This window comes from Furipterus horrens, unplaced genomic scaffold (genome assembly GCF_987537825.1).
Source record: "Furipterus horrens unplaced genomic scaffold, mFurHor1.1.pri manual_scaffold_10, whole genome shotgun sequence".
NCBI lineage: Eukaryota > Metazoa > Chordata > Mammalia > Chiroptera > Furipteridae > Furipterus > Furipterus horrens.
Window position 1 is genome coordinate 31795724 of NW_028327180.1, and position 22822 is coordinate 31818545.

General features: G+C 38.9%; 1 long non-coding RNA gene and 1 pseudogene across 2 annotated transcripts in view; both read right to left on the reverse strand.

Annotated features, from left to right (window-relative positions):
• Positions 1-1162: 1162 nt before the first annotated feature.
• The window catches only part of LOC149999434 (uncharacterized), a 59609-nt gene continuing 37949 nt past the window's right edge, over positions 1163-22822 (reverse strand). For both annotated transcript variants that reach the window (XR_016513398.1, XR_016513397.1), the window contains exons 2-3: positions 19751-19863; positions 1163-1292 (exon numbers count right to left, since the gene is read on the reverse strand). This is a non-coding gene — a long non-coding RNA (uncharacterized LOC149999434). The remainder of the gene's footprint in view (positions 1293-19750; positions 19864-22822) is intronic.
• On the reverse strand, positions 11913-13269 carry LOC149999435 (non-selective voltage-gated ion channel VDAC2 pseudogene; annotated as a pseudogene).

A 22822-nucleotide genomic window follows, 5' to 3' on the forward strand; every position in this document is an offset into this window, starting at 1 on the left:
GAACTGGACAGCAGGAGGAAAGAAGAGGAGTTTTCCTTCTTCCTTTTTGTCTGCTGTTTCTAGGTGTCACACTATCAACGGCCTTTCACTGGGCAGCAATAGTCAGTTGCTGTCTTCAGCTCTCCCCGTGCTCCCAGAACCTCAATGCAACCTGTCTTGGTGGCAGTGGCTCCGGGTAATGCTCCTCTCATGTGTCATGGCTCCAGATCCAAGGCAGCTCTCCCACAAGCACCTGAGGTACAAGCAGTGGCTTGGCACTGCCCCATCCTGAGACCTGGGTCCTAGCCCTATGTGTTCCTGACCCAACTTCTCCTTCTGGTAACTCCAGCCTCTTCCCTGAAAATGGAAGCTACTCCCACCTATCTATTGTTATCTTAGTGTTCTATTTTTCTTCTAAAGCCCTCCAACATCTGTAACAACTTTCCATATCAAATTCACTTTGTTAAAATACCTAGCCTGGTGTCTATTTTCCTCAGGAGGCTTCGATGGAAAGAGAATGGCAATGAGAACTACCCTGCCACAGGCTTTAGTGATTGAGGTAGGACGGTTGAGTGAGTAGAAGAGGTAGAGGAGGAAAAGCCTTGAATTCTTTCCTTGATTCTAAAGCAAGTTTTTCAAAATTTAGAAATTGAAGGGAATGCAGAAGAATTTCAGCTTGAAATTTTATAGCATCTCCTGAGATAACGAGATATTGTGGGGTGTTATAAAATAGAATTAGGAAATTTTTTCCACATCCACTGACTTATGTTACTCAGAAACTTATTAAAACGGAAGCAAATGTATCCTGCAGGGCTATATTAGCCACATGAATGAACCACACAGTGGCTGCTTGGAGACAGTGGAAGGAGGTAATGTGACTTGGTAGAGTATTGGAATTGGGAGTAAAATGTGGAATCTCCAAAGATGCATATTAAAATATTTGGCTTTAAAAAGTAACTAAACTAAGCCTCTGGTTCTCAAAATATGGCAGATCATTAGCATCATCTGGGGGAGCATTAAAATGATGAATTGCTGAGTTTGACCCCAGGACCAGGGAGTCAGACTTGCCTGGGTTGGGACCCTGGAACTGGTATTTTTAGAAAACCCCATGTGATCAAGAGATTCTGATGAATAACAGGTTTAGGATCCATTATTATATAGAAATAAAACTTTTCGATTTTTTTTTTTTTTTTTTTTTTTAGAACTTAGATTCAGAATTCAGTGTTTTGTTTTTTCCCCTGAAAGGTCTGAGCTGGGAGCACCACGGTGTTGACAGTCTCTCTCCTGGCAGGAGGCATTTGGGAAACACGGGGCTGGAAGAGAAAAAAGACAGAAGAGTTAGTGAAGGAGGCTGGCATTTGAAGGGCTTTTGATCCTCTCCACCCAGTGTCAAAGCCAATCATCGGTCCTCAGAGCCAGGCAGCGCTGCTGGTTCTCTTTCCCCACCGCGACACCATCTCTGTCCAGGATGCTGGAATTTAATTCATAAGTGGGTCTTTCACAATGTGTAGAGCTGTTCCCAGGTGGCTACCTTCGTGGGATTCTAAGATAGAGGGACCAGGCATCTGACTTAAAGAAACAGCCACATATACCCACAGTCACTGCCAGGAGCTTATCAAGAAAAGAGCAATGAAATAAATGAAAGAATATAGCCAAGATCAGCAGCAAGGAAGAGTCTCGTTTAGCTCTAGCCAGGGTCAGTTTTCTTGCTTTGTGTCTGAAATGAAATACAGAGCAGAGGAGAGCCTCCATATATTTTTTTTTCAAACAGGCGAGAGGGTGCCTCCGGGGCTGTGCAAGTGCCCTCCCTGTGCGCCTTCTGCATCACATCTGCAAAATTGGGGAAATCAAGAACTTTCTGCTCACAGTCAGGGGAAAGGATGCCAAATCTGTTAAGATCGAGAAAAATAAGGGTAATGTGAAGTGTAAAGTATGGTGCAGCAGATGTCTTTACCCTTGGCCGTCACAGACAAAGGAAAGGCAGAGAAGCAAAGGCGGCAATGCCTGCCCTTGAGTTTTGCTGTGAAGGGGTTGAAATGAACCAGACACACTGGTTTAACTGTATTAAAATTTTAAAAATTCAAACAAACATATACATTTTTAAAAATTTAAGGGATGATAAAGCTACTTGTTTTCTGATTGATCCAATCAGCCAATCACCCTATGGCATCCTGTTTGAGTAATGTGATGGGGCTGCTTCATGTGGAATAGTGAGTCCTGGATTTGATCAGGAAATTCACCAGGCATGTGGCTTTTCAAGAGTAGAATCTGTTGACACGAAAAATCCTCAACACATTGGGTGATTCAAGTGCACTTTCATAATTTGCTCTCATTTTCCCCCCTTTGTTATTTCCACATTCCACAGGAATCCATTGCTTCTCTGAATTATGTGCTGCTCAGGACTGATGCTCATACCACCCAGTCAGGAGGGCAACCTCAGCTTTTCCAACTCACAGAACCTATTGTTCCACCCCTCTCTTACCCAGCGATGTCACTGCAGCTCTATACTCCAGCTGGGAGGGCAGGGAAATGACTCCCCAGAGAGCCATTCATCATGGTAATAAATGCTCTAAGTTCCATCAAAGTTCACCTCCACACTGAAGCAAAACAATTGTTCTCTATGCGTTCCTTTTTTTATATCAACATATATACTGCCCATAAAAATGCATTAACTATTTGTGTATGTGTGATGGGTAAACTTGAAGCTGTGTATGCAGCTGTACATGAATTGTGCATAGGCATGTTTGTGTGTTTTTCAGTTTATATGAGCATCTGGCCATTATGCTAGGGCTAAATAGACACCTTAATGCCTGGCTGGACCACTGCCTTCATAGGCTTTATGTATGTACTACAACTACTTATATGCTTGGATTTCCATTAATTACTTCTTCCCAGCTTCCCAGGCATGTTGATTTTAATTGCTTCACTCATTTAAGCATCTCTGAAGACTATAATAGATTAGTTAGCTGCCTGAGCCTGCTGTTGGCTTTCCCCTCTCCCCCTTTTTTGCCCACACACCCAAATTAACCGGAAACAGTCATTGCTCAGTAATGAGGTTGGGGTTCCTCTCTATGGAGTCCAGAAAGACATAAAAGGCAGGCTGTCTTTATGTTACCATCGGCTCCTGCTCTCATCATCTCCTTTCTACTGTATGCTCTCTGCCAGCTTACTTTAGAAAAGCAGACATTACCCCAGCTTCCCAGAGCATGCAGTCCTGTTGTTGAGTCATCTTAGAACAATTTACTGTGTAAGACACCCAGAACAAAACAGCACACACACACTATGTCAAATAGGTTTTAAAGCTCATTTGCTCAATAGTACATTTAATAAAACATATACCAACTTACTTTGGCAATATTTAATGCAATAACTTAAACCTCCCAAAAGGCCTAAACATTTAGCCACAGATGTCATCAAATAAGGGAAAAGTTTGTAATAATGGCCTGTAATTTAAATTTTAGATTGTGAGAAACTTGTTAAGAAAAACAAAAGGGCTTTATTAACTCATTTGCTTTCTTTATCAACTCTGTTTTTGAATTGACTGAATAATACCCAATTAGAATGGTAATTTGTTGGGTCATATATTAGCTGAAAAGAAAAGCTATGTCAGAAGCTAGGAATTACCAAAAACTTATCTTGTTTGAATTAGGATCTGATATCTTTTAAGTAGGTTGATGACAATCTGTCCTTTTACATATTAAAGATGAATGACTTAGACATACTTCCTGCCTGGCTACCACAATCTTAATTGCAGGAAAAGACAATGTGAAACACAGATGATTAAACAACAACCCCCCCCCCCCAATAAAAAACCACAGGCTGCACCAACATATGTAAAAAAAGAACAGTTCCAAATATTGTGCTGAACTTAACTTTTCTTGAATTGATCCATAAGGCCTCCATACCGCATTCTTCCAAGTAACAAGACTTTGTGGGGATTTGGAATGGATGTTATCTGAAAGTTCAATTGGTTTGATCAAAATTGTGGTTGTGTAGACCTAGCTGTTCTCGGGGCAAAAATAGGTAACCAGAGGTTGACAATTAAGCTTTTTGTAAGGAAATCTGCAGTTTACAACTAAATTCCATGTTAACATAGCTGTTGTATGTTATCTTTACATTATGTTAAATTTAAACTTTGGAGGTGATAAGGAGGTTTTTTAAAATAATATAATGCAATCTGAGAAATGAGTTGATTAATCAATGGTTAACATAGTAATTACAAGCTTTTTAATAATAAAACATCTAGAAGAAAAGTTAAATAAACATCCAGATGTTTGATTGACAGACTCTAAATATCCACAGACTCGGTTTATGTAGATCCTGTTTTTTCAATGAATCTTTTATTTTTATCCATTTTTTCTTTTAATCATTGCTTTTGGGACTTAATAGATTTACCTAACTCTTGCAAGACTTGATCATGACATTTTGCTTCTTTCAGTTTAAGACTTCTTAAAATTTTTGAGAAGTTGTAGTGGACAATAATCGTCAAACCAGATTCCTCTTCTTCCTGGGCACACACATGGTTTCTTAGACCCCCGATGCTATTAGATGTGGACATGGGATTGAGTGCTGAGCCAATGGAATGTGTTCAGAGTGATGTGGACACTTCTGGGCCTGTTCCTCCAAGAGCATCCCATGATTGCTTCTCCATGCTCTTCCTTTCTTCTTCTGCCAGGTAAAATGCAAAGATGTGCAGGGCCTTTAGAAACCATATTCTGAAAATAGCGAGGTCATAAAATAGAAGGAAACTGGATCCCCAAAATTATGGCTTAAAGAACACTTCCCTCTGGTCAGGAATGCCCATTTACATGATCAACGAATAAACTTTTTGTGTGTGTTAAAGATTTTTTGGACATACACACATATATAATACAGAAAGTACTCCAGCATATAAAAGCCTTATTATGTGGGGAAGATATGTGGAGACAGATCTATATCTGCCATTATAGCTAAGGGTGGATAGATAATTCTTGTCACTTTTCCCTGGCAGAAAGAGCATGGGCATGTGGCCCTCACCCAACCAATCAGATGCTCCTGCCAGAGCCTTTGGCAGGAAGTGCCTAAGCAAACTTCTTACTTTCTCCATATTTTTGCTGACTAATAACTGGTAAACCCTACAGGGTTTTTTTCGTTTGTTTGTTTGTTAACACTCTATGGCTTGGGCCAATGTTTTTCAGAATGTTTATTGTAGAGAAGTCCATTTCTAGCTTTTGTCCATTACTAAGTTCTGTGTAGATTAGAAATTTTTAAAATCTACTAAAGGCTTTTATTAAGTGGTAATAAATTTGATTTCCCAGATTTTGTTACTTCTCTCCTACTTTTCACTCTGGAATAAGTGGCAGAGTAGGGTGAGACTATAAAGGAATGGACATCACTTTGACATGGGATAGTGGGAGTCTGGAATTTTGGCAGGCATGGGAAATTTGGATTTTGGTCAACATTTAGAATTGTCAGTCATGTCCCAATTAGTTTCCTATAGTCACATTTATTTTTCTAGATATTGTGTTAGGTAGTAAGGACACAGAAATGAGTAATACATGCTTTTACCTCTGAGAAGTCATAATCTGGAAGGGGAGACATATACATGAAAAGACATCCAAAATGATGTGGCAGGGTTATATGTGAAATAAATATAAAAGGAAAAGGACTCTGTATCAGGTTCCTAGGGCTACTGTAACAAATTACCACAAACTGGGTGGCTTAAAACAACAGAAATTTATATTAGAAGTCCAAAATCAAGGTGTGGGCACAGCCATATTCCCTCCGAAGATTATCCAGTAGAATCCCTTGTTGCTTCTTCTAGCTTTCAGTGTTTGCTGACAATACTTAATCATCCTTTGGCCTCTAGATGCATCACCCAAATCTCTACCTCCATCTTCACATGGCCTTCTCCCCTGATCCAGGCTCAATTTTTTTTCTCCTTATTAGGACGCCAGTCATATTCGATTGAAGACCCACCCTAATCCAGTATAATATCAGGTTAACTTGATTGTGTCTGAAAGACATTTCCAAATAAGGTCACCTTCACAGGTTCCGCATGGACAGGAATTTTGAGAAGACACTCTTCAACTCAGCTTAGGTTTCTAACCCAGATGAGGACACAGAAAGTCAGAAAGACCATCAAAGGCTATTTCCTAGAGGAGGTGATAGTTTAGCTCCATCTTTAGGGATGTATGAAAGTTAGAAATAAATGGTTTACTACCTAAACATTCATGATACCATATAAAGTAGATTAAAAAATATCTTCTTACACAGCAAATTTTATTGTGTTACTATTTTAATTAAGATGAGATTAAGTCTCAAACATTTACTTTATCTTTCTCCCTAGCAGTGCCTCCTTCACTACTCTAATCCATGCAATCCTACTTTATTCTCAGCTGTGAAATGTTTAGAGGCTATGTGTTAAATATTATCACATTAACACTTCCTGGTGCAAGAATCTCTCTGTAATCCCAGCCCCTTCAGGCTTATTCTAACTGTGAACAGGGAACACTTGTGGGCCTCTCATTTTTTGCTGATTTTGGGCCTAGGACTATCCTCATTTTTAAGGAAATATAAAAGATGACTGTATCAGAAACATTTATTTACTTATTCACATATTTATTCATTTCACAAATTTTTTTTTGTGTGTATTAATTGTGTGCAGACCACTGGGCTAGATGTGGAGAAGTTTAAAAAGATAAATACAATATGTCCTATCCTCAAAAAGTCAATCATCTAGGAGAAGAAGGAAAACCTAAGTGATATATACAGTTTCTGGCACACAATAATCATTCAAGAAATACTTGCTGAATTGAATAAGAAGGCTTCAATAACATTATAGGGAAGAATCCTGAGAGCTAGACTCTGGGCCCTTGCCTGCCTGAATCTATAAAATGAACTTAATTCCTCAAGCCTTTGAGTCATGTCAGCTTTGAAATTCAGTATTTAACCCTGCTGGGATCCCTGCCACCTTGCCTTATTTCTGTTGTGACTCTCAACCTGTTTTGTGCAGTCTCCTAGAGGCAACCATTTCTCAGATGCGTTTCTCAGGGCTTCCTGCTTATGTTTGAGAGTCACTGCTGGGGCAGATCAATCCATGACCACTTTTCAAACTGCTATGACTGCTTCCCATCTAGTTTTCACCTCATGAAACTCATGACAGATTGGAAGTCATCACTGAAACTTCAAACTGAGGAGTGCTGTAGGACAGATGGGATAGGAATTTGAAAACTATTTCTTCATGTTCTTATATCCTTTTAATATTTATCTTTTAACACGATGCTTGGTGCATAATAGTGCTCATTGGATGTATCAGGTTAGAAAAGTACCTAGAAGTGCTGATTCTGAGGATAATGAGAAGTAGTCACAGATTTCTTTCTAGTTTAGTGCGAGGATTTTTGTAATCTTTTTCAATGTAAATTCTCTCGAGTGGAGGGAGGCTTCTACTTTTACCTCTTAACATGCATGCTTTCAGGCCCCTTATAAGATATTCTAATGGATGAATAACAGGTGAGAATAAAACAGTGAAGAGATTTTTTTAAAAACATGGGCAAAGGGGGATAAATGGGGACAAAAAGAGACTTTGCTTTGGGTGGTGGGCACGCAATGCAGTGTGCAGATGATGTTTTGTTGAGTTGTACACTTGAAACCTGTATGGTTTTGTGAACCAATGTCACCCCAATAATTTCAATAAATAAACTAATTTATAAAGAAAGAACAAAAGAAGAAAGAAAGAAAGAAAGAAAGAAAGAAAGAAAGAAAGAAAGAAAGAAAGAAGAAGGAAGGAAGGAAGGAAGGAAGGAAGGAAGGAAGGAAGGAAGGAAGGAAGGAAGAAAGAAAAAAAGAAAGAAAGAGAGAGAGAGAAGAGAAGTACCACAGAACAGGAGGGAGATGATACAGGACTTGTTCCAACAAAGTTAGACAACAGTGATAAAATGCCACCTTTGTATTTCAGAATCAACTCCGGTATTATGTAATGATTAAGGCTAAAGAAGACATAAGGAAACCTAGAGGAATCTCCTTTACAGGGCCTGTAATACTAATGTCTATGGGTGGAAAATGCTAGACCAGACCTTCAACATGCTGCTCACCTGCCTTTCAAGAGTGAACCCCAAACCACAAAGAAGAAGAATAAAACAGTGGTCTACTCAGACCAGCATTCTGTCTAGGTTGAGACATTTTAGGGGAGAATTCACATACTATGAAAATATAAAATACTTTGAAAATATGTATTATATGAATCTTAACCTTACATCTTTATAATTTTTACACTGTGTTTACTACAGAAAGTATAGAAAACACTCATGCAAGTCACAGAATCCATTAGGATTTTTAGAGGACATTTCACCAGACTGAAGAGACTTTCAAGGAGATTTGGATCCACATGATCAATTTTGGAGACATCATTCAAGCACCGCCCCCCTACTTTTTTGATGGAGACACTTCTAGGCCAATTTATTAATTTTTTATTTTATATCCAGAAGTTATACAGGATCATTTTTTAAAATTCTGATAATACAGAATTAAAAGTAATGGTTCTTCCTGAATGCTCCTGAATATGTTACTGTTTATTTTCTCTTTTAATATTACCTGTAGCCATTATAAACATTATATTTCAAATGGTCTATGAAGTCAAAACCATTTTCATAATAATAATAGGGCATTATTTGCCTTTTTTACTGAGTTGATATTTTCACTAATGGTGCTAAAGCAATGATGGGTAGAAGAACTACTAGTATCTTAGCATGTAAAAAGGCCATGGCATTCAACTCTACTAGCAATCACTGTATCCATCAATGTCATGCACTGACAGGAACAAATAGTGTGTTTCAATTAAAAATGTTATTGAAGAATCAGTAAGAATGATGACTTTGATCAACTCTCAGCCCCGAGTATACATGTTTTAATATTCTGTAAAACAAGATTGTACACACACATAAAGCGCTTTTGCTGCATACTGAAGCCCAACAGTTGTCTGGTAGATAAGCACTTATGTCCTTATTTGTGTGGTGAGATTATCTTGCCCCTTTTTTTCATAGAATGCCAATTGTACTTAAAAGAATAACTAATAGACTGTGGTTATTCAGATTGAATTTTGGCAGGTATTTTCTCAAAAATGAACCTAGTATGTCAGTCACTTCAAAGAATGTTGCCAATGATAAAATTTGATCTTTCAAGTAAAAATTTCAATTTTGGAAAATTTGTTCTGCCAGTGTGAGATTGATAGCTTCTCAATGCTTAGAGATACTTCTGATGAGATCAGTGGTGTTATTAATTAGTTATAAAATGATGCATAAGTAAGAGATCCATTTGAAGTATAAGATGGACCAATGGATTTTAGTGAAACAGGACAACAAAGTACATTAATATGGTTTCAGATATCACACTGTAAGTAACCTTAAAGAAACTGCCATTTGTCCACTTGTAGTGTAGTGTCAAAGACAGAATAGCTACAATTATCTGAAAAGGCTATTATAATATTCCTCCCTTTTCCAACTATATATCTCTTTGAGGATGGATTTTATTCATATATTTCAACCAAAATAACATATAACAGATTGATTGCAAAAGAAGAGAGGAGAATATAGTTGACTTCTGATAATTCAGACTAAGAAAATTTCTATACTGTACATTACACAAAGGTGTTAAAACAATGCCACTCTTCTCCCTGATTTTTTGAAAATATATTCAAATATATATTTCAAATATATTTAAAAATATAAAAAACAATATCTATAAGACATTGTTAACATAAAATGAATAGTAAATATGTATTTAAAATTTCTCCATTTTAATTGCTAATATGGTTACTATCAACAAATTTAACAAACAAAACCTCTTTGGGGTACACAATAATTTTTAAGACTCTATCAGGGTCTTAAACCAAATACTGATTTAGAAGAATACTTAATGACACAAGAAAATACCAGAAATACAAATGTCAAGGGGTAAAAAGCAGAATACTAAAATGAATATACAGCGATTCCAATTATGGAAGAAATATATGTGCACAGAAAAGGAATAGGATGAAATTTATAAAATAACAATAATAACTTAGCTAATTCAAGTTTTATTTTATTTTCATGGATTTTCTAAGTTCTCTACAATAAAAATATTTTTTTAATTTAAAAATATTTATGTTTATGAAAACATTTTCCTTTTATCATCAGGAAGAATGAAACTTCAATTCCAATCACGTATTATACATATTGGCAGCTATCAAAAAACATAATTTTTTTTATTCATCACATATAAGAATTTAATATGTCTAAGAAAATAAATTTTTAAATAGAAAACTTACCAAAATCAAATGAGTTTATTTCTTCCTAGTAGTGCCTTTTAATATGCTTATTCAAATGATGGTTTGGGGGATGCTTATTGAAGAATTAACTGTGGAGTCAGCCACAAAAGAAATTACTTTTTATCTTTATAGAGATACAGCATTCTCTCTCCCTCCCTCCTCTGCCAGCTTAAGCTAATAGTTTTTTTGTGATCATTGGTAGTGACCTTGCAAGTTGTTCAGGATGGCTTTGGGACCATTTGCAGAGGCAGAACCCACACAAGCACCCCAGACTCCAAATAAAAGAAGGTCTATTTGTAGATTGCAAGATCCTATCGTAACTAGCAGAGGTTTGCTTGGCTGTTATCTATAAAGATGAATTATAGGAAAGTGAATAATTAATTGCATTTTCCTTTTTATCCCTACTCTGTACATTACACAATGCTGAACACAAAGCAGAGGCTCAATAAGTATTAATCAGGCATCTATGACACTGCACACAGTGCTTGTTGGGGCCTAAATTGTTAATATTGACTTATCATTAGGCCAAAGAGAAGCAAAGAGTGATCAGCTTCTTTAGATTAATGGATAATTCAGGTTTCTTAAGTATCCTAAAACTTGGTCTTCAACTAGGGCCACCAACTTGTCCCCATTTTTCCAGGACTTGTCTGGTTTTAGTCCTAAAATTCCTGCATTCCAAGAACCCTCTAAGACCCAGAAAACTGGGATGTTGGTCAATCTACCCAACAGTGACCTAACTTTATAATAATGCAACTTCTCTTTATTTTAATTTGACCTTGTTTTTCTAGCCAAACCTGTAAGCCCAAGGCCTACCAAAGCTAGATGGAGGCATCTGCTGGCCTGGCCATAAGACTTCTGCTGTATGTCTTTGTCTTGCAAATGAACAAGATAGAAAACAGAGGAACTATAATTGCACAGAGAGAGGGGCCCAAAATTAAAATATGGTTATGATTTTCCCAGGAAAGCCTTGGGATCCTGGCTTACCCATCCACTCCTTTTAAAGAATGACTGTTTTTCAGGTTGAGTCATCTCTTCTATTTTGCCCTACTATTTATAGAAAGACAAACCAATGAGCCTGAAATGACCCTCCTAAGAACAAAGTTTAATGCCAGATTTAATCTGCTGGAAAACTTGTCCCCCTAGAAAAGAAACCCCAGTCTTCACATCAGCAAAATGAACTTATTTTTATTTTTATTTATTTTTGCATTCAGAGAGGAATGATGATGTCATCCATGTCCTGGACACATCTTAATTTGTGGATTTTTTCTTATTTAACTCTCTTAATTGGATGAAAGTATGCTGCTGCTGATTTATGGATCTCCAGTTGTGCACAGCTGCTCTGCAGTAGTTTAACTTGGCAGATAGTATTAAACCATTGAATTGTGTCATTTATTTGTATACACATACAATAACCTCCTTGTGCAGGTTCTTCAAAAATCCTTGCAGGCCTGGTTTGGGCTGGGTATTTAAGAAGTCTCATAGAGCAGCAATTTTCAACCTTTTTCATCTCATGCCACACATAAACTAATTACTTAAATTCTGCAGCACACTAAAAATATATATATTTTTTGCCAATCTGAAAATAAAAGGTATAATTTTGATTCATTCACACTGAATGGTATTGTTGTGTTGGCTATTGTCATTTTTTTTATGTAATTTGTTTTATTCATAATTTGTTGTGTTTTAGGATACCAAAAGTGATTCCAATGGCTGCTATTGAACAAAAAAATTTTATCCTCATCTTAAATCCACTGATCCATTGCACTCAATGGCAATATTCAATGTTAAAAGGAACATAAAAACAAACATGCACACAATGGCACAGTTTTCATAAAGGTCTATTTCATTATTGGTGGGTAGCTCATTCAACAGTTAAATACATTTAAATAATGTATAGGTGACTGCACAACCGCAGCACTGGTGACTAGATAACCAATTCAACTAGAAACCAGCTAACAAGTAACTGTCTAAATATTTAAAACACAGCTCTTGTTTAGCTCATCCTTTGTTTTGATCATCTTGGAAGGAAAAAAGGCTGCTGGTCACACTGGAAACATACTAAGGCCAAATCTTCTGATATCCATTCCCAGAGGTTTCTTTCAGCTCGATTAAGCCTCCAACTCCAGGGCAAGCCCAAGTTTGTGGCCTCCAGCATTAATGCTCTTCCCATCTACCAGAGCAGACAGCGTAAGCTTCACACCAGGCCTCAGAGTCTGAGTGTAGCCCACTCCAATTAAACTAGAGTTGTTGACTTTTGCAGAAGTGGAAGCAGTGGGATCCAACTGATATTTAGCTGCAATGCCAACGCGAGTGCAGTTGGTACCCGATGTCCAAGCTAGGTTTACTGAAGTGTCAAGATCTTCACATACTTTCTGATAAATTGAGCCTCCAAATTCTGTGCCATCGTTGACATTAGTGTGTAGCTGGAAGTCCCCAGTCCTGTAGCCCACTGCAAAGTTATTCCTTGTCAGCTTTGATTTGGCACTATCAAAGGTCATCTGGTATCCAGCAAGCCAGCCCTCATAACCAAAGACAGCAGAACCATGGATTGCAGGTCCAGCAAAATCAAAGTCAACATTGCAACCAAAGTTTATACACTCCCTCTTGTAAGAAGACTTGATTTTACCACTTTTCTTTCCTGTGTTTGGTGAAAATGTGGTATCAAATGTCAGTTTCAAACCTTGACAAATCTGGTTTTCAATTGCAATTTCTGTTCCCAGAGTGTTATCAGTGTTCCATTTCTCTGTGAAAGTCAGACCATACTCACACCATTTATATTTGGTCTCCAAGGTCCCAGTAACTTTACCAGTGTCTGTATTAGATGAACCAGATGTTGAGAATTCCACACCACTGCATGACTTTGTTTTCACGTCCAGTTTCACCAACCCAAAACCAAATCCTTTGTTGAAAATATCTCTGGCAGCTTTGCCAAAGTCAGCACATGATGGAGGGATACACATTGACTGAGCGCAGCTCTGTCTGTAGGTCGCCATGGCGAAGCAGCGGGAAAAGGCGACCTAGTGGTCTCCTGAGAGGGGACGTTGCCACCGCTCGCCTGCCTCGGGATGGGGCTGCCTATTGTCACTTTTTACTTGAGAATCTAAGGAAAAAGAGTCAGTGCCCCTGACTAAATAGTCAGGTATTGCATGTTTTATTTTTTTATTTGTTTTTTAAAAGGTTTTATTTATTTATTTTTAGAGAGAGGGGAAGAGAGGGAGAAAGAGAGGGGGAGAAGCATTGATGCATAAGAGAAACGTTGATTGGTTGCCTCTCATGTGCCCCTAATTTGGGACCTGGGGAGAAGCATTGATGCGTAAGAGAAACGTTGATTGGTTGCCTCTCATATGCCCCTAATTTGGGACCTGGCCCACAACTCAGTCATGTGCCCTGACCAGGAATCAGACTGGTGACCTTTTAGTCTGTCGGATGATGCCCAACCCATTGAGCCATGCCAGTCAAGGCAGGTATTGCATGTTTTAAAAATTCTTACAGCACACCAGTGTGCTGTGGCGCACCAGTTGAAAACCACTATCTTAGAGTGATTTATTCTTTGGAAGGTTTTCAAAGTTTCCAGAATAAAGAAAGATATTATTTTGTGCCACTGATAAGTTCCCAGGGGAATCAGGGAGACAAGCTAAAGTGGAGAGGTTAACAGAGTGAGAGGTCTCAAGCTTATGTTTGGGAACTCCAGTTTCAGTGGTTGTTCAGGCAATGTAGAACAAGTTCCTGCTGACAAGAGTCTCACTTTCATTATGACATGCCACAGGGAAGCATCTAAAAGAGGGGGGTGATCTAATACAAGTCATTGTAGCATAAATAACTCGAGAAGCTCTGTTGACAATAGAATATCTGGCATTCAGTCATTAACAATGCTATCTTCAAATTTAAAGGGCCCTGAGATTTGTCACTGTTGTCCTTTGTAGTCAAGGAGGATACTGTTGACACTGTGGTTATCCCTGTAGGCAAGTGTAGCTGAAAATACTCCAGTGTGACAGATGATAAGGCCTTTCTGCAGAGTGTACGTGGAGAACCTTTTTTTGGTTTGTGCCTGTTGGCTTCCCAGCACATAACTTCCCTTGTCAAAAAGTCATTGTGTCTCTGCCCACAGCAGACCCAGCTGCTCTGATCACAGCCTCTTGGCTCTAGCATTCCACATATGTCTCCATTGCTTGAATGTCCTTCCTCTGGGGTCTTGTGATGATTATACCTCCTACTTAATCTGCTTACTGTCTCCCATGCCAAAGTTAGCCCTGTAGGTGGACTAGGTGGACACTTATATATATAGTTTATACAGTTTGTAAATATAAAGGTATGTTTCCATACCAGCTTATACTCAAAAAAATTTTTTAAGGCTAGAATTTACCAAAGTGTCATCTCCAAAACCTAATGAGTGTTTACAAGCATCTCAGAAAATCTTATACACTGGCTGCTCAGACAACCTACTTTGGGTAGCAATTAGACAAGAAAACTGAATAAAGGATAGTAAAAGAGCATCTTGATAGTGCCTTAGCCTTAAAATCTCCCATGTGAGGAACTACAAATTGTCTTGGATAGGGTAACCCAAAAATGTAACTAGCTATTTAAGCTCTGAGTGAATCATCAGATCTTTGTGAAGAGTCTGAACTGAGTGTAGCTTCATGCATTAGGAATGTTGTTGTTTTTATCCTCACCTGGGGAAAGTTTTTTCATTGCTTTTAGGGAGAGGGGAAGGTAGAGAGGTGAGAGAAAGAGAAACATTGATGTGAGAAACATTGCCTGGTTGCCGTCTTGTATGCACTTCGACTGGGGATCAAACCCACAACCCAGGCATGTGCCCTGACTGGCAATCAAATCCATGACCTTTTGGTCTATGGGACAATGCTCCAACCAACTGAGCCGCTCCAACCAACTGAGCCACACCAACCATGGCTAAGGAAGTTTTGATGAGGATAGTTGAGAGAGAAAACAATGAGAGCTCAGTCTCAGCGCTGGTCATGGGGCTTTCTCAGAAGGGAAAGGCTTCACCCAGAGCATCCATGACCAGCAAAGGGATATTGATGTCCAAGAAAGGACATCTTATAAGGAGAGAGAAGGAGCCTGAAATTAGGAAAGGGAAGGAACTATAAGCATACTTTGCCTATTTCACAATTTTGCTTCTATTTGATTTTGAGACAATCCAACAAAATAGTACCATCTGACAGAATTTTTGAAGTTGTTTCTCTAAGAAACAACTCTGAATTAGCTTTAAGCTCTTCTTGTGTCTCAAAAAATGCTAGAAGTGAGGCACAGATTCCCCAAGACTCCAGTCATAGAGTAACAATCTCTGATCTTCTATTTATTCAATTTTTCAGAGGAACTAAGAGGAATGGGATTGATAATAAGCAAGAGTTAGTATGAAGGGTATTTTGTTATTCCCACTTTATAGATGAGAAAACTGAGCAAAGCTGGGATCTAAACTGAGACTCATCTGCCAGAGTGAGCAGGTCCACAAATTAGTTCAGTCCAGAGAGCTTACCAAGTATCACTCTGTCACAGAACAGTTGACCCTTGAACAACACAGGTTTGAATTCTATGGGTCCACTTATACATGGAGTTTTTCAATAAATATACTGGAAAAATTTTTGGAGGCTTCCTTACTCCTGTGAAGTAATTTTATCAATTACATTAGACTACTATAAAGCAGTCATAATGCTGTTTTTTCATTATCAATGCATGAATTGTTATATCTGTAAATAAATTACTTTCTTTTCACATTATCTTTTCTTTTTTGATATTTAGTGTTAGTAATACATATAACATCTATGCTGCTTTGTATTATATAAGATACTGATGTAGGTACTGACAAATAATTCATCTGATAAATGGATGATGTAAACTTACTGTATCAATAAATGCATACAGTACTATAAATGTATTTTCTCCTTTTTTTTTTAAATTCAATTTGAGAATCTTTACTGGTGGCTTTAACCTATTTACACAAATTCTCAGCACCAGCATATTAGAACTATTATTACTATATAATTTCATGTTTTCTTTTTTAAAAAATATGTTTTATTGATTATACTGTTAGAGTTGTCCCAATTTCTTTTCCCTCTGCTCCCCTTCACCCAGTGGCCCCGCTCCCTCCAGTTGTCCCCCGCTTTTAGTCCATGTCCATTGGTTGTGCATGTAGTTCTTCTCAACCTCTTCCTGTCTACTCCACTCCCTCCTACCATGCTTCTTAATTCCTGTACCATCTCCCTCCCTTTCCCCCTTCCCCCTCCCTGCTGACCTCCCCCCAATATGTTCCCTATACCTATAGTTCTTTTTCCACTCTCGTTGCCTACTTAGTTGGCCTTTGTTTCGATTCCCTAGCTTCTGTTGTTTGTTGTTGTGATGCAGTTTTCATTTTAATGTTCATAATTTTGATCCTCCTTCTTCTAAACCAGTCCCTTTAACATCTCATATAATAGTGGTTTGGATCTGATGAATTCCTTCAGTTTTACATTGTCCTGGAAGCACTTTCTCTGCCCTTCTATTCTGAATGACAGTTTCACTGGATAATTTGTTGCTGTAGGTTTTTGATTTTCATGACTTTGAATATTTCTTGCCAGTCCCTTCTTGCCTGCAGGGTCTCCTTTGAGAAATCAGCTCATAGTCTAATTGGGACCACTTTGTACATAATTCTTTTCTTCTCTCGCTGCTTTTAAGATTCTCTCTTTATCTTTAACTTCTGACAATTTGACTATAATATGTCTTGGAGTGGTTCTCCCTGGGTCCAGTTTTTCTGTAACTCTCTGTGCTTCCTGGACCTGTAAGTCTATTTCCTTCCCCAGGTTCAGGAAGTTCTGCTTCATTATTTTTTCACGTAATTTTTCTATTTCTAGTTCTTCTTTTTCACCTTGTGGCAGTCCTATAATTCGAATGTGTATTCACTTACAGTTGTCCCAGAGGTTTCTGAGCCTCTCCTCACATTCCTTACTTTTTGTTTCCTCTTTCTGCACTGGTTGACTCTTTGTTCCTTCCCTATGTTCCAATTTGTTAATTTGATCTCTGGTTTTCATTTTCTTACCACTTGTCTCGTATGTGTTTTCATTCATTTCAGTATGACTAGCTTTCATTCCTTCCCCATCTTGTTCCAAATCTTTTGTTAATTCTGTAAGCCACCGTATGACTATAGCTCTGAACTGAGCCTCAGAAAGATTTCCTATTTGCTCATCGGTTAGGTCCCTCATCTGCTGCCTGGTGAGCTACGTCATTGGGATTTCAATCATGGTCTGCTTCATCCTGACAGTTTTGTGTTTAGCTTTGCTTCCTGGGGGGGCTGTAGGGGGTGGAGCCCTGTGCACTTGTCACTACCCAGCGACCTGCAACCTTTTTCACCACTCTGTGGCACTTTGTGTGGGGGTAGGGGTCCAAGCTGGATTCCTGCCATTACTGTCTGCTGAGAGACCCGGAGCCTCCTTCCCGATGCCCTCTGGGCCTCACAGTCCAAGGCAATGGGGGGTCTGCCTTCCCCAGCGTTTGAATCGCGAGCTACCGGGTCTCGACTGCTGCTGGCATTGCTCCTCTGGCATTTCTCAAAGTCCCGCCGCTATCCCCGCTGCTACTGCGAACAACACAGCCTGACCTTTCTGTCCCGATTCCGATTTTGCCCCTCCTACCCGTCCAGATGAGCACCGCTGGTTTATAACTTCATATGTTGGGCTTCCATGTAGTTTTATTTTCTGGAATTTCTGGTTATTTTTGGTTTTGAGGTAGTTGTATTCCTACTTAGTTGTGGAGGGAGACAGAGCGTGTCAGTCTAAGCCTCCATCTTGGCCGGAAGTCCTCTATTTTCTCCTTCTTAATAGCAATTTTTTCTATAGCTTTCTTCATTATAAGAATACAGTATATAATACATATAACATATAAAATGTGTGGTAATTGACTATTTATATTATCGGTACATTTTCCCGTCGACAGTAGGCTAATTAGTAATTAAGTATTCAGGGAATCAAAAGTCATACATAGATTTTTGACTGTGCAGGGTGTCAGTGTCACTAACCCTTGTGTTATTCAAGGGTCAACTGTATTTCAGGGTTATTCACTATATAAATATTAAGAATAAAAATAGTCAATATTTCTGCTTGCAAGGTGTGCAGAAATATGAGAGACCCATAGAGGATTTTCTCTCAATTGATACATGGTAGTGCATGACAAATGCTACACTAAATATTGCAACCATTCCCCTATAAATAAGAAGGGAGCCCTGGAGGCTGAGCAGTCATGAAAACAGCTGAACTTTGAAGGGAAAAGAGAACACAGGCCAAGAGGAGGGAGCTTCTACTTATGCAGGCAGGTGTGGAGACAGGAATGTAATGACACATTTGCAAACCTACAACGGACAAATTTGGTTGAAGAGAATGTTTACCTAAAAAAGCTGTAGAGGGGTTAGGACTGGTCTCTGGAGGGCCTGGAATGCCGAAGAAACTTTCCTGTAGTAATGAGGAAGGACAGGACAGGGATTAGAAGCAAGGTCAAGAGACTACCGGAAGGTTATTGCAATGATCTGAGTATGGAATATTGAATGCTTGAATTTTTTCACATGGCAGGAAAACACCTCTCTGTTTTTTCCATTTAGTTTTCTTTACTGTAGAGAATCAAGGCAAACTTTCTCGATAACTTTGTATATGTAAGGATTGACTTATAGCATCATTAATAAATCTGTTACCTCAAGTGGCACTTTCATAGACTTGCTCATTCAAGAGGGTATCATCCAAGTGTGTGTAGTGCTTCATTCTGTCATGCATTTTGCAATCAGGTCATTCCCTGGAGGTGTAAGGGGTCAGGTCTAAAGGACCTCACAGAAGGGAGCCTCCCAACCAGGATAAGAGAGAGCTTTGGTGTGGGGGCAGGTTGATAGAAGTGACACCTGTTGTACATGGGCAAGCCAGTTATAATTTCTGCTCTCCAAGTGAGAAAACTAGTTCAAAATACATGCTCTCCCCACAAAACAACAACAACAACAAAAAAAAAAAATAAACCCACAGGGTATTAACAAGCAAGTTGCTTGGCCAGAGGGAGCCCCTTGATAAAGTAAGTGCTAAACATCTGTGTCTTTAACCCTAAAGTTATAGATTGAAATGTCCTATTGTGGTTTCCTATTATTCTTATGTAATAGTCTTGGGTTATTGACCTTGTGAGAAACATGGGAAAGTCTCACACCTGCCTCTCCACAAATGAATGAGGTGCCATCTTACATGGTCCCAGTTCCCACAATCCTGGGAACCTCCCACAATCCTGGGTCCTTAGTTTCATAGTGAGACCAATAGATCATTATCAAAGGCTTTGGCAGACCACCATGTAAGCAAGCTTTTAAATATTTTACAGAGCCCATGGCTGACAGAAGTCAAATTTTATATATTAAAGGAGTATTAAAAACACAGCTATTTCCAATAATTTATTATGTACATGCTCATAAACACATTACTCTTGCCATGGAACATATACCTGTAGTAGGACTTCCAGATGGGAATAAATAACACTCACCTAAGGAGAAGGTTGATGTTGTTTTGCAAATGTCAAGTGCACCAAGTTTCCAGCATTGAAGCAGGGTCACAGTTGGCAATCTTTTAAGGAGGAGTCCACTCACCATTGGCCACCTGTGAGAATAAGGCCACTGATTGGAAACCACTCGTCGTCGTCGAGTTGCTGCTATAAAGAGAAGTGAAAGGTTTTTGTTCGGTGTCCTAGCAAATAACTGCTCTTCCTTGTGCTTCATCAGGGCAGACTGAGCTGGTGTTATGGTCCCTGCCTGCTTCACAGTCCAGCATTGACCCTGCATATCAGAGGGGCTGTTGAAGAGGCTCAGGGAGTCTCTTTTCTCCCTCTCTACACCAGAGGCCAGAGAAGCATAGAGGAGAATTAGGAACCAATGCATCTGTATCCTTCTTACCAAAACTAGCATCTGAATGTGCCAAAGGCCAGGGTGACCTGACTGCAGCCATTCCCCATGTTGCTCAGAAAAGCCTCCTGCAGAGGCAGGGGTGGCGATTCAGAGAGGGCTCACCATTAAGCCCAGGCCACAGCCCACGCAACTGCAGAGGAATGAAAAGGAGAACTCTTGTAGAAAAATGCAGCAAATTCTGAAGACAGAAAAACACACAGATGTTTCGTTTGGACATTGAAAAAGCTCATGATGGCACAACAAAGAAAAAGAGAATTATCCCACATTTCAGAAGACTTGGGGAGTGAAGCCAGTTCCTTGTGTTCCTTTGTTGTTATGAGAAAAAGAATATGTATTTTTTTTGCTTTTGACTTGAGTTTGTCTCTGTTTTGCACAGAGAGTCAAAACGTTGGGTAATCATCCTTAGTCATTAAAAGCATAATTGATACTTGGGGCCTGGCATGCAGACAGTCTTTTCACCCACTGCCCAGGGAGGTGTCTGTCCTTCCAGATCTAACCTAAGGAGGCTTGCACTCAGGACTGAGACATCTCCTGGAAACCAGAAACTTGATATTCTTTTGTTAGTCCACTTTTAACTCAGGTTTTATCTACAGGATCTTGCCATTTCTAGTATTTTTGGCATACATGCATTCTAAAAAAGTAATCGCAGTCTTGTAGTGAACAAGGAGTATGTGAAAGTTATAGGTATACTGCACCTAGATAACTTGATTCATAGGTTCTGCTCATCCTGTGTGTGTGCCCTGTTTTCCCTCTTGCTCCAGTCCTGTTTCACTCCCAGCATCCTCTCTCTGTCTCCCCAAAGGAATCCTTATTCTCTGTGAAAGTATTTCATTTGTTTAAGGTCTGTCTATGTTTCTAAATCCAGGGTTGGGGTCTGTGCATTGCCCTGGATTCCGGAGTGCCTAGCAGGGCACAAGGACCCTCAGGATATGCCTCTGCTGGGCTGTAAATGGAATACTCTCTGAGTTGCCTGAATGGGAGTAGGAATCTCAAGATCCCTGAGTGTCCTTAGGATGGCCAGGGCTCACTGAGGTGACCTGAACCTAGGGGCTGATCATGCACCTAATAGGGCCATTAGGAGCCCGGGGTATATCAGGGGGCATCTAGCCATTCTGACACTGTGTCAGGGGATTAAGTCCACTCAGTAAAAACAGAAAATCAAATGATAGCTAAGTGGTTAGTCCTACAATTGTCCTATAGAAATATTGAATATAATGCAAGTCACACATGTAATTGTAAATGTTTCAGTAGCCACATCTAAAGCGGTAAAAAGAAAAGGGTGAAATTAATTTTAATATTAATTAAAATGGCTCTAGCTTAGAGCCAGGCCTGCTTCCCCTTTTAATCCAATGTAGTTAAAATAGAATCATTTCACTATGTAACCGATATAAAATTATTGAGATATTTTACATTTTAATATTAGATCTTCAAAACATGCTGTGTGTTTTATACTTAGATAACATCTCAGTTTATATCAGCCATATTTCAAGTGCTTAATAACTGAAGAGGCTAGTGGCTACTGTTAGGCAGTGAAGTTTTAATCAATGATTCAATCTGTGAATTCTTTGACCTTATCTCCTCAATAAAGTTATTATTAATGATCTAACCTGTTGCCCTGGAGTCTGTATGTATTTTATTCATCATTTTTCATTCAATCAATACTGTTTTAGATACTTTGGACATGGCATCTCTGACCTTTATGAACAAGGTCCCTCCTCTCTAGGACTTTACATCCTAGTGCCTGACATGGGCAATAAGTTAGTAACAAAAATAAGAATATATAATAATTGCTGCTTGTAAGAAGCAATAGGAAGAAAATAAAACAGAATATTGAATAAACACTTATCAAGCTGTCTGAATTTTTGGCAAGGCTGGGCTTGCCCTCTGCCTTGATCTATTCTACACTCTGCCCTGAGGAAGACACAAGTGTTAGCTGGATCGTGAGAGGTGCTACAAACTTGCATTCTCAGAATACAGTCTCTCAATGAACAAAACAACCACCAAACTAATAAAAAATTGTGGTTGTAAAGAAACACTACCAGAATAGTACTTCCCTTTTGTCAAACTATCATTTTCAAAATCCTAAAAATGTATGAGTGGTGCCACATCCCTTAGGATGGCTCTTATAAAAAAAATTAAATGTTGGTGAAGATATGGAAAAATTGGAAATCTCATGAATTGATGATAGGAAAATGTAATGGTGCAAATGCTATGAAAAGCAACTTGGGCATTTCTCAAAAAGTTAAACATAAAATTACCATATTATCCAGCAATTCCACTCTTACGTATAAAAGAATAGAAAGCAGGGACCCAAGCAGATACCTGCACACCAAAGTTTGTAGCAGCAGTAGTCACAATAACCAAAAGATGGAAACAGCTCAAGTGTTCATCACCAGATAAATGGCTTAACAAAATATGCTATAGTCCTGACTGGCTGGGTGTCATTCCCCAAAGTGAAAGGTCACTGGTGCAATTCCTGGTCAGGGCAACATGCCTGGGTTGCAGGTTCAGTCCCTGGTTGGGGCATATAGAGAGGCGACCAATCGAATGTCTCCCTTTTGCATCGATGTTTCTCTCCCTCTGTTTCCTCCTCCCTTCCCCTCTCTCTCTAAAAATAAAGTCTTTTTAAAAATGTACTATGTACATACAATGGA